General features: G+C 41.2%; 1 long non-coding RNA gene across 2 annotated transcripts in view; it reads right to left on the bottom strand.

Annotated features, from left to right (window-relative positions):
* The window catches only part of LOC129113580 (uncharacterized), a 52085-nt gene that overhangs the window by 13653 nt on the left and 26115 nt on the right, over nt 1–12317 (bottom strand). The window contains exon 3 of one of the 2 annotated variants that reach the window (XR_008532397.1): nt 4632–4825. The exons of the other annotated variant lie outside the window; for it this stretch is intronic. This is a non-coding gene — a long non-coding RNA (uncharacterized LOC129113580). Of the gene's footprint in view, nt 1–4631; nt 4826–12317 lie in introns of those variants that run through there. 2 annotated transcript variants of the gene reach the window in all.

The following is a 12317-nucleotide window of genomic DNA, read 5'->3' as shown; positions in this document are numbered from 1 at the left end:
GGAAATCTTGATCTTTTTATAAAAACATTTTTTGGAATGAATGAAATGAAATAATTGATTAAATAGATGATACACAGTTTGTATGGCGAATTAGCATTCAAATCAAGGTTTATTTTCAAAAGTGTTTGCAATGAAAGCTAAATATTTCCAATCTTTTGCATAATTGTTGAAGATTCTTAGATCTGAAACTGAGTTTTAAGATGGGCGAAACCCTAAACCCTAAATTTAACTCATTATTCTATGTTTGCGATGATTTTAACACAATCCATTAATTCATTGGGGAGGAACAAACGGCAATGGGTCTACATAAAAAAAAAAAAAAAATTGATAAACATATTTAGATTAGGTTGGATGGTGATTGAAGAAAGTATGCTGCCTCATCAGCCACTCTACATTACGTTGTTGAATACTGACAACGCTCTTATAGATCAAAAGACAGAACTCCTGAAACAAAGTGAAATAAGTTTAAGTACACATAACAAACAGCCTACGTTGCATAACGCGGTTTTCCTGCTATGTGAAAATGTGGTTGAGAGAGAGTCTTAATTATTCAGTAAGTTATGAGTGAAGTTAAATACTTTTCCGCACAGGCAGCAGAGCTGCTGTTGCTAACTGTGAGAAGAGTGAGCGGGGTTAGTGTGACAGTGCATTAGCAGCCAGAGTCCATTCTCTGCGTCCCCAGAGAGAACAGAGCGGGCATATTAACATTCTCCTCAGAAGGGCTACAGGATCTGCCTTCAATGCCGTCTGAATCCAAACAAAAGACGGTGTGTGTGTGTGTGTAACTGTGTGTAACTGTGTGTGGGACACAGAGGAAGGCTGTGTGTGTGTGTGTGTGTGTGTGTGTGTGTGTGTGTGTGTGTGTGTGTGTGTGTGTGTGTGTGTGTGTGTGTGTGTGTGTGTGTGTGTATGTGAGACGAGTAGAAAAAAGCAGGGAGAATGAACGGGGGAAGGGGCTACAGTAGGAGGAGGAGTACAAATGTACCGCTGGCTGCTAAGTATTCATTTGTATTTCTCCTCAATACTGTGACCAACATGTCCTGCAAAATCGAAAAACTTTTTCAGAACACAGAAGTTGACTGATTTTATTGTCCCTGTCATTGGGTGAAAACCTTGTCTATCAAAACAGTTTCAGGAAAATGATTGTTTCCTCTAGTTTTGAGCTTATGTGATTGGAGCTTATGTGATTGGTATGTTGAAGAGTTTTAAAGGACCAACATCTGTTGAATAATTCATACCATGGAGCAACGTGTAAAAGATAATAACATGAATATGAAGTTAAAAATCCCCCAAAATCGTATCTGACTCATGACGTTTTCGCCAAACAGCAGTAATATGATAGTTCACTTTAATTTTCAATGTTTTTACCAATAGTGACTAACACCCTAAGTTGTCGACCACTCTGACTCTAATGTTTAGAAATATTTGCTTTATGAGAAATGGGATTGGTTGCTATAGCTCCTCTTACTTACTCACTCATATACTGTTTCTATTTATAATCATGCACCTGATGTTCTTTGAAGACTGTTTTTCAAACCGAGCCGTGCATCGGTTACATACAAGCCGTAATATGTGAGAAGGCCTTCTTAAATTTGATTATACAGTAGATACCAGAGCTGGTGCCTGGCGACATCACTGTCATACCCAGTAGCAACTGTAGACAACTGACTTCCAATACATAACTCAAACATCTGGCCTTCATCACTGAGTGCCTGAAATCCTTTTACATTCCACGTGCAAACTGCACCATGTCAAGATAATTGACGACCCTCCTATTCTCTGATTTCTGACTACAATATTACAGCAATGCGGGTCGTCAACTGTTACAGTCCGATAGCTACAAATCAATTTGATTATAACTTGCTGTTCTGCTGGAACATGTCAGTGACCAATCAGATAGCTGCTCAGAGTACGATTATAGTTTATTCATATATTTTTTTACCTGCTGTTTGTTTATTTTATTGACTTTATTGTACCCAAGGAGAAACTAATTTGTCGTGGGTTGGAAAGAAACACGTTAAAAACATTACCTGAGAGTCACACTTAAATCAGAGATGTAGTCTACACATGATAAACACGTCATTCCAAGAAGCTAAACTACTTTTGCTAACACTTTTATGAGGCTGCATTTACAGTAGGCAGAGCAGTGCTTTGAGCTAAATGCTAACATCAGCATGCTTACATGCTCACAATAATGATGCTAACATGGTGAGGTTTGGTAGAAATAATGTTCACTTTGTTCATCTTAGCTAAGCATGTTAGCATGTTAAAATTTGCTGATTAGCACTAAACAGAAAGTACAGTTGAGGCTGAAGGGATTTCATTAGTTTTGGGTCTTTAGTTTTAAACCGAATATTTGGACTTGTGACCTGTTGATGGTGTCCATGAAACGTTAAGCGGTTACCAAAGGATATCAATGTCTGCACCAAATTTCATGACAATCCATTAAGTAGTTGTTGAGATTTTTCACCACAAAACCACCAATGTCATCCTCACGGTGCCGCTAGAGGTCATAATGAAACATCATCTGGGAACCATGAATGTCTGTACAAAATGTTATGCCAGTCTATCGAATAGATGAGGAGAGATCTCACTGGATGAGTGAAAAATGTTACCTCCTGATGGCATTAGGTGAAAAGTAACCATCTAAAAGTAATTAGTCTTCATCCTCAGGGCGTCATTGAGATCTGTAAAAAAAAACTTTATCAACAGTTTCTGAGATATTCAGGGTGAATAAAGTAGGTAGACCAACAGGCCGACAGACAGCTTGTCATCCCTTAAAAAAAGGTGTTGGGAAAATAATGGCATTGCAAAAAGATCTTTTGTCCTGTGTTTTACTAATGTGTTGCTTTAATCTCTGTCCATTATGAGATGTTATAACACTTTAATACAGTATAATGCAATGAAAACAACTGGCTGCTGAATCTTCAAATGTTAATTTTGTTGACTGTGACTGTCAATTCATTTTTGAGGCTCTAAATTGCAGCATTTGTTGATTTGACACTGTAAATCTAATTGTAACCTCTTCTATTTGTCAAACAGCATCTGTCTTACCATGATTGGCTGTATTGTTATGTGTACTGCCTTAATAGATGATCAATATGTTCAACATTATTTCAGTTATCAGTAAAAAACAACTGTGTCATCAATTTAATAATGACAAATGCTTGCTGACAGTCGTACAAAATAAGGGTTTAAACTGATCTTTTTCATTGGAAGCTTATCAATGATTAGTCTGTCAACTTCTCATTAGTTGGAAGCTTGTAAGTTTGATGTCATTTAAGGACTGACTGCTTCTACAGAGAGCTTTCAATCTAAGAAAATACAGTTACACATATATTCTAGGCACGTAGTTGATAACTGAGAAATGACTTGAATTCTGTCCATTTGTCGTTCTTTCTCTTGAACCGCATGACATTCAGATTGAAATATGATTGTGATTTGCATACTTGTAATAACTCTGATTGAACAGCTTTGTGATCGACTCAGACAGACCTGAAAAAAAAAACGTCAGATAAAAGAAACATTTTAACCCTGAAGGCTTTGGCCTTCCATGTACAGTATCACTGCAAAGCTACCTTGTATGTATACACATAGACACAAGTAAAAAATAAATAAAAATGAACTGGCAACATCAGATATACCTCAGAGTCCAGAGACAGTTTGTCTTTCTTCATACTTTTTATGATTTCATTAGTCTCTTCTTGGCGGAGTGTCAGAGAGGATCGAAGACCTTCTGAACTCGCTGCTGTAACACTTTGGCCTCCACCTACTCAGACCCACTTGTTTTTCACAGATCTCAGTACAGTAATACCATTTCCATACTGTATGCTGAAATTCATACCTTTAATTATGTTTGTATTTCACCCATATCTGATTCTATTGGGAAAGGAACAATGCACAGTGTAAGGCCTTTGTGGTACTGCAACAATACTTGAAAGTGAAGTACATCTAGAATGCAGACATTTGTGAATAATTGATGGAGCCGTTTGGAAAAGATTTATCTGTACAATCTATTTATGTTCATACATGTTCTGTGTACACAGAGTTTAGAGGGAATGTGAGCATGTGTCATTTTCAGTCATTTTAGTATCTGCTCTGTGCACATACGGTCAAACAGCATAGTTTGTGCCAAGCAGAATTAGAATGACTTTTCTTACCACCGCTCAATTTCTTCCTCCTGCCCTCCCCCTCTCCCTCTCTCCCTCTCAAAGACACTCACACACAAAGGTTGCAGATATATGGGCTCATGTTCTCCGCATACACTGGGTTCCATAAACAGAAATACCTGCAGAATCAGGGATAGATTGTGAAGCATTATTCCCTTTAAAAAACAACAATCATATCTTGCATAAATGAGATGGCTCATTTAATAACATTATTTGCAAATCAATAGTATAACCATGAGTTTACTGTCACACCTATTTGTCTAAGTTGTGTTTTGATAGTGTTATGTGTAATTGCGACAGTTACAGTAAGGTTTTGGTAATGCTTTGCTCACACAAACACAAACACAGTCTGCATTTAAATATATCTTACCAATGACATCAATTTATTTTTTGTACAAATAAGTATAAATGTGCTGTGACACTGTGATGAACGCCTGCAGCCCCTTGCGACCATTAGCTATGAAAGTGTTTTGATGAAGTTATGAAAAGGTGGGATTACATAGAACAAAACAACCGTGGCAGGAGAGAGAGAGACGCTGGCGAACACTTGAGGCTGGGTTTGACGATTTGGTGTTTGAGTGCAGCTGAGGCGGGCAGACCTGCAGCACAAGCAGTAACAAGATGGCGGCGGTCTGCAGCAGAGAGTGTAGCAAGCTCTGTCCAGGGAGAAAAAGGGAGACAGAAAAAGCAGTAAGCGTAACACGCTGAGGGAACCTAGGTGCCAAGTATCAGAGTGATTTGGAACCAGTCCCGTTCATGGGCTGGGGCGGGCAGAGCGGTGCCAACACCCACAAGAGCACCTTTGGGTGAAGGGGGCGCGAGAACAATGGAATGGCTGCCTCCCAGACAGAGCTGCGGTACTGCAGTGATAAGGGAACAGGAAGGGGGGGTCGGCACAGGAGGCAGACACACCTGCTGCTGCCGCTGGAGCAACAGCAGCTACTGTAACAAGCAGCAGACAGATCCAGCGATCAGAGGGGCATCTCAGGACTCTGAGAGAGAGCGTGAGCGAGAGCACAGCACAGGGAAACGACAGACGAATGAGGTCATGAAGCTGACAAAACCACACTCACTAGCATATGCTGTGCACTCAGATAACAGATGTGTTTATTCATGCATTTAGATTAACATGAAAAACCAAAAAATAATCTGCATGTTTAAATGTTGAGGTTTTGCTCCCAGTAGGAAAATCACTGATGGTTGATTTGTGATTTACAGTACGACCTCTTCATTTAGGGCATTCAATGGCATGTTAACTACAGGACATGTCATCTGCTGTGTTGTGTTTTCTAATAAAAAATTTAAACAGATTACAAAAGCTAATGCGACCTCATCCTAAAATGACCTCATTACTTTATTCCACAACTGACTGACAGCAATAGAGAACTGTACACTGCTCAGATACGGTTAATGTATCTAAATAACGATATACTGAAATGCTTTATGATTTTTCTTTCATCCCTGAAAATCAAAGTATAACATCTGCTCACTTACAGTCGGTCAAAAGCTTCTCGTGTTAGTAATTATTTTTTTCCTTGTCAATCAACTCCCATCACTGCAGGTCCAGCTGTTAGCACTACACCTGCCTGTATAGTGCAATACTGTGTATATATATATATATATATATATATATATATATATATATATATATATCTTCATAGAAAAAAATATGTTCACCAAGCAAGTTGTCAGGGAGAGACACTGAAAGAATCTACAGTCCTCTAAATGGTCGGCCATTTTAAAAGTTGGAAAAGAATGGAGCAGAGGCTGGGGGGCAAGGCTGCGGTGGGAGGTCTTAATAATGTGGCGTGTGCACGCTAACACGCACATGCATGCACACACACATACACACACAGTGTCATGGAAGTACAGTGTGGATGCTTGAACTGAAGCCATGAAAGTTAGCTGCTCCATTTTTCCTCCCAGTTATTACTATATTATTATTTTTTGTGAGAGCAGAGGATGACATTTCAAAACCAAACAGAAATCACATCTGCAAATATTGTGTCTTGTTCTCTTCCTCTTCATTACCGTCTGTCTGGATTGACTCTGTCTCTGCATGTTTTAGCTGAACAAGGCAAACACTGACACCATGACCGACTGATGCAGACCTGCTGCCTCAAGTAGGAAACCCCACTGCATTGAGATGACATCACATTACCATATTTCCATTACACCAACAAATACCTTAATGTAACAAATGTGTGCGACACATGGGAGATGAGATATGTTGAGAAAATGAACTTCTGCTAAGAATAAATGCTTTATATCACTGATTCAAATTGCAAATTGCAAATTTCCCCGCTGCGGGACTAATAAAGGATTATCTTATCTTATCTTATCTTATTCTCTTTAAGATGCAAATTTCAGAGTGATTTGAAAGATGTCATTACAAAAACAGAGACTTCCAGCTGAAACCCCTACAGCTTAAACATCTCAATATTCAAACGGTCATATTGAGCTGCAGACCTCAGTAGTAAAGTATTTCTGACCATGGCAATGAAAGATCAAGGGCTGCACAAAATGTGGATTCTAGACTTCCTACAGATGCTGCTGATTTGATAAGCTTGTTTTAGTATTAGTAATAAAAATGTCGTACCTGCATTACATGCTGCCGGAGTCATTGTGAGGCAACCCTTCTTACAGCTCCTTTCTCACACAGTAAACTGAAACCAGGCAGAGGAGCAAAACTCGGATATGAAGTGTGTGACAATGTGAATGAGTTGCACATTTACAGAAGTCAATGCTCATTAGGAGTGTTTGACCACATGGTGAAAATGCCTATTTAACGGATCACTAAATTCCTTTGTACGAAAAAAAAAAAAAAAAAAGGCAGCTGTTTCTTCAACCGTTCAGCCGACACGGCTAAAAATTGCCTTCAAATCAAAGCTGAAAATAGAATCAGAGCTCAAAGCTACCTGTCTTTCAACCACATGATCACTGCATCACGTCCCATCCAAACGAATGAAAGAATGAGGACAAAACATCAAACAGCATTGCGGCTCAAATGTTGCTGAAGCTCGCTGAAAGACTGAGAGTGACTTCAGAGTGGCTGAAGAAGAAGAGGAAGGAGAAGAAGAAGAAGAGGAAGAAGACATGTAAAGGGTTACATTCTGGAGGTGTGGATAGAGGGAGGGGAGAGCTGGAAATGAAGCTGTTACTGTGATCACAGATCACAGACCAATTATAGAAACAGGCATTTGCCTGCAGACACATTTCAACACACTGAACGCTGGTTTTAGGAGAACTGTGATCACTGAAACGACTTTTTGCATGATGCACTTATTGTCAGCAGCTGAAGACTCGAAGTGGCCCCGAGTACAGTACTGCATCAAAAACCTGGACCGAAAGCTGTCTCTCTCCTTCTACCCTCCCATGACATCCATTAAATCACACTATAACAGCCTTTTACTGTAATGTTGCATCAGGCTACAATCCTGCTTTCATCCACAGTCTAATGACTTGGCACCCACGGGGGTTGGCACCCTGCTGCAAACATACACAAGTATCCTATAATTCTCACTCACCCATGCATTGAGTTTCCCTATTAAGTATCTCCTATTCACATGTGACACAGACACACACACACACACACACACAGAGAGAGAGAGGAGCACCAGGTATAGAGAAAGAAAGAAAGATGATAATTTTCATGAGGTCAAACACAAGTGTACCGAGCTTTCAGTGTCACGCTCTCATCAGTACTTTGTGTTGCTCTCAAGATGAGGCAGGAAGAGCCAGTAGGAGATAAGAAGAGTCATGATGAATTTGTATCTTTTGTCTGTTATATAATAAATAATAAAGTAAAGCACTGAATCCCATTATAGTCAAAGGGTGATTTGCACTTTGTAGCCAAAGTGATATTATGCACTAAAACACTTTTTCTGTTGCATATAAATGAAAACATGTTTACTGGTATATTGTCAGCGTATGACTGAGTGTCTATACAGCATAAGCAGTGCAGTGTCTCAACAACTGAGTGAGGTCCTTGTCCATGTAAGTATGTGTAACATTAGTCATATTGGGTGTGACCTTAGTCATAAATGTGTCATTCATTCATTCATTCATTCATTCATTGTACCTGCCCTATAAAAACCAGGATACTGTAAATGTGACAGTGTTTCACCACATCACCACGTCTTGTCTGGACATCCCTCCCTCCCAGTCACATGTCCTTCATACCCACATTCCTCTATCCATCTCCCCCCTCTCCCCCACCCAACGCCCCACACGCTGTGCGCCTGCCTCTGGGTCTAAACCCCTCCATAACCTGAAAAAAACCCGATGTTTTTTTTACTTCTCGCTATTTTCAATCATATGAACACTCCTCGTCACCGTGCCTGGTTAAAAAAGCAAAGCCGTCGCTTCTCCGTTGCGCTTTGTGTCTTTCCGCCATGTTAGTGTTTTCCTTTTTTTTCTCTTCTGTTTTAGGTTACAGAGATGTGTGAGTGCCCCTCGCAGCTCCCAAGAACCCAACCCGTGCACATCACAGCAAAACGTCACAAGTTAGGGTCTCAGGGAATGAGAGAGGTACAGATTGCTTCTTCGTCTGGCCTTTCCTATGCGACATACAGTAGATCTTCTGCTGCACGAGTGCCGTGGCTGAGACTTGAGCAGACAATGGCAGCTTCCTCTCTCGCTGGCTTTGTGCTGTGCTGTTTCCTAAGACTCAGTTTTGCCACTAAGTTCAGTCTGGTCTCGCTAAGTCGGTGTCCGCATGCAACCCACCGCACATGCATTAGTTCATGCATCACATTTTTATACTGTATAAGACAATAAGCAACGTGGTATTCTGCGCACGAGTCGAATTCCGATACACGTCGTAAATCACATCGCACATAACCACAGACTCTTAATACATAACTGACCACGTTTCATCTTGTTGCAATTGAACACACACGTACTGTACACACATGTGCTGTAGTCACCACTGAATGGCCATGCACACCCAGACAGACAGCATTTAATCATCACACGATGTTCATAAGAATGGCTCTGCCTAAGCATATTCTGGCCTCCCTCTCGCTGTCATAGCCTTAACTGTCACAGTATAATAATCCATAGCACAACATCTTTGATTCTTCATTTAAAATGCCAAAATACTGCACCATGCACATGCGCAGCTGTACCAGTCAGACGACAAGGAGAGCAGCAGAGACAGAAAAAAAGGACTGCCAGATAAAAATTGCCCTCTGTCGCTTTAAAAAAAAAAAAAAAAGCCAAAGCTCCTTACAACTTATATTCTCCTTATGAGAAATCCCATCTCCAGACATGGCAGGCTTGTCAGTCCTCTGAGACCGCACCTGTCAATCACGCAGCTCTGGCTGTATGGAGGGGAAAGCCTATTCGTCAGGTGGACAGAATGAGATCTGACTGCCCGTGAGATGAAGAGGAGGAGGAATCGGAGGTTGGGAGGGTGATGAGACAAGATGCGAAGAAGGAGAGAAGGAAAGAAGAAAACTCACCCAGCTGACCGTAATGGCAGAGGCTGCCGCAGTCCTCTCTGTATGTCTGCGCCGGTCAGCCCAGCAGAGGAACAGAGGAGGGGAGGATGTTGACCAGACAAAATGAAAAGAGAGAGATCTGTGAGAAAAAAAAGAAAGCTGGAAGCAGAGGAAGAGATTTTAGTGCTGCTAGCTCAGGCTTTGTTGAATGGATCATTTCGGACTAGCACATGAGGCTGCTGTAGCAGATTGCCGCTGTCTAGCCGTCTGCTGCTCAGACATGCAAGAGAGAGAGAGAGAGAGAGAGAGATACAGCAAGAGAGAGATGAAAGGGAGGGCAAGAGTAAGGTTAAAGGGTTAAAGAAGGTGAACAAGAAATATAGCAAAGATGGGTTTAAATTGAAAGTAATGCACATGACTGGCACTGCAGTAAATCTTGAAACTATGGAGGAAAGAAGCCACTAAGACATAACGCAGTAACAGAAAACGTAGAGAATAAAGCAAAATCTATTTTTTAAATGCCTTTACAACATAGGTTTGCAAGAAGATGCATTGTAATGGGCACCAGAAGAAAAATGCCATGCCCAAGAAAAAAACCAAGCAGATCAATGGGCCTGTACCACTAGAATGACACATGAGAAACAGAATGAGAAAGAAAGACAGGAAGGAAAAGGGTTGAACGAAAGGATAATAAATGTTAGAATAGTGAAGGTAAGATGCATAACTGACTACGTTAATAAAATGAAAGCCAATGCAAAAGCACCGCCCTTAGACTTGCATGCATGCCACATGCAATCCAATAAAGTACACATGTGCCCACAATCTCAGCATTCTCTAAAGTTTTTTTCCACACCAATCGCAGTTTAACATCAGACCTTAAAAAAACGAAACAGTTGTTTCATCCAAATTTTGCTGGTATGATAAAAAAAATCTAGAAATAGGCTCAGACACAAAACGCAAAAACAGCCACAGTATTTTGAATAATAGGAAAAAATGTGTAACGCCTGTTGCTGTAGTCCCTCTACTCACTGCTACTCGCCCCTCGTTCTCCATGTGACACCACTACCCATCTTCCCCTGTCTGTCTGTCTGTCTGTCTGTCTGTCTGTCTCTCTGTCTGTCTGTCTCCTCGCTCCCATCTGTCTCACATTTTCTTTCTGTTCTTTCTCGGCGCTTTAGTCTCGCTGTATCACACCTCTCTGTCTGTGTCTGTGCCTCTGTATTTTCTTTCCCTCCTGTGCCTTGCATGCTTCATGGATTGCAGGCTCAAGTCCCCAGGGCAGAGGTACTGTAGAGGCTCTGCTTACCCCCTCTGTTTGCCACATACAGCACTGAAACGGCAGCAGCAGAGCGGGGGAAAGAGAAATAAATATCATCCATTAATTTCCTCCCACAGCTGAAATCACTTACACTCTAAAGGCCTGCTACATGCCGAGAAGGAGAGATAAGGAAAGCTATAGAGAGAGAGAGAGAGAGAGAGAGAGAGAGAGAGAGAGAGAGGGAGAAAGTGGTAAAGTGAACAAGAGCAAAGGTAGCAGGAAAGCAGAGGAGAGAACGAAAGAAAGAAAGAATGAAAGAAGGCAAACATATGCAATCACATTTATAGCTTACAATGTCTCTTTTCAAGCTCCTTTTCATTAAAGGAAAGGGAAAAAAATCCTTCTCCGGTCGGCAAGTCCGGTATTCTGTTCCTGTCTCTCTCTCCCTCTGTGTCTGTGAGAGTGACTGGGTATTACAGCGTGCGTTTCATGGAGAGAAAAAAGGAGGGTGGGAACAAGATCGGAAGAGAAAAGGGGGGAGTAAGAGAGAGAAAACGCAGTTCAGGGAGCGGTAAAGGAAATGTAACTGGAAGCCTGGTGGCGTGGTGGTCTTATACTTTATCAGTATTAGCTGCTGTAAAGCATCAGAAAAAGGCTTGTGAAAAAGGACGAGAGACAAGATGGAAGGAAAGCGAGACCGATGGGGAGAAGAGGGAATTACCAGAACAGGGTTCCTTTGACGGGCAACACACAATAGGCTGAGATCAATGACAGCAGGAAAATGGCCTGTGTGGTCCCACACTATCCCCCTCTTTCCCTCCACTACAGTCTTTGAGAGAGTATTCTCTTTAATTTCAAGAGCGATTAGAAAATCATAAACATAAACTTTGACTTCATCCACATTTTTCTTTCTTTCTGATTTGATCATCATCAGAAATATTCCTTTTTTTCTATTTTCCAACCGTTTTTTTTCCAAAGCAAATGCATCTCTGTGGGTCACAGACATCACATGCTGTTTCCTCTCAACACATCACATGCACTTCATTGCAGTGAAGAGTCCGTTCATATCATCTCAGTTTAACAAAGTGCCTTTCTTTACTTTCACTTCCGCTCGAGCGACGCTGCTGCTTCGAGTCGGCCACACACAGAACTAACATTAGAACAGCTAAACGGGACTATTTATAGAAATTTTCAATGAAGACAAAAACCTACACTTAGATTCCACCAGGAGGGCGTGGTGTGTGTGCTGGGTTTGATGTGTGTGTGTGTGTGTGTGTGTGTGTGTGTGTGTGTGTGTGTGTGTGGGGGGGGGGGGTTACTAGGGACAGGTCCTGTACAGTATGCCTCCTGCTGTATACTGTAACACACTACCCCATGGCCGCAACAACACATTTCACACAGACAGGGAAGCAAATGAAAAGACACTTTGCTCGTCCAGGGGAAAAA

Source organism: Anoplopoma fimbria, chromosome 24 (genome assembly GCF_027596085.1).
Source record: "Anoplopoma fimbria isolate UVic2021 breed Golden Eagle Sablefish chromosome 24, Afim_UVic_2022, whole genome shotgun sequence".
NCBI classification, from domain to species: Eukaryota; Metazoa; Chordata; class Actinopteri; order Perciformes; family Anoplopomatidae; genus Anoplopoma; species Anoplopoma fimbria.
The sequence above is the reverse complement of the archived record's forward strand: the minus strand, read 5'-3'. Positions and strand labels throughout refer to the sequence as shown.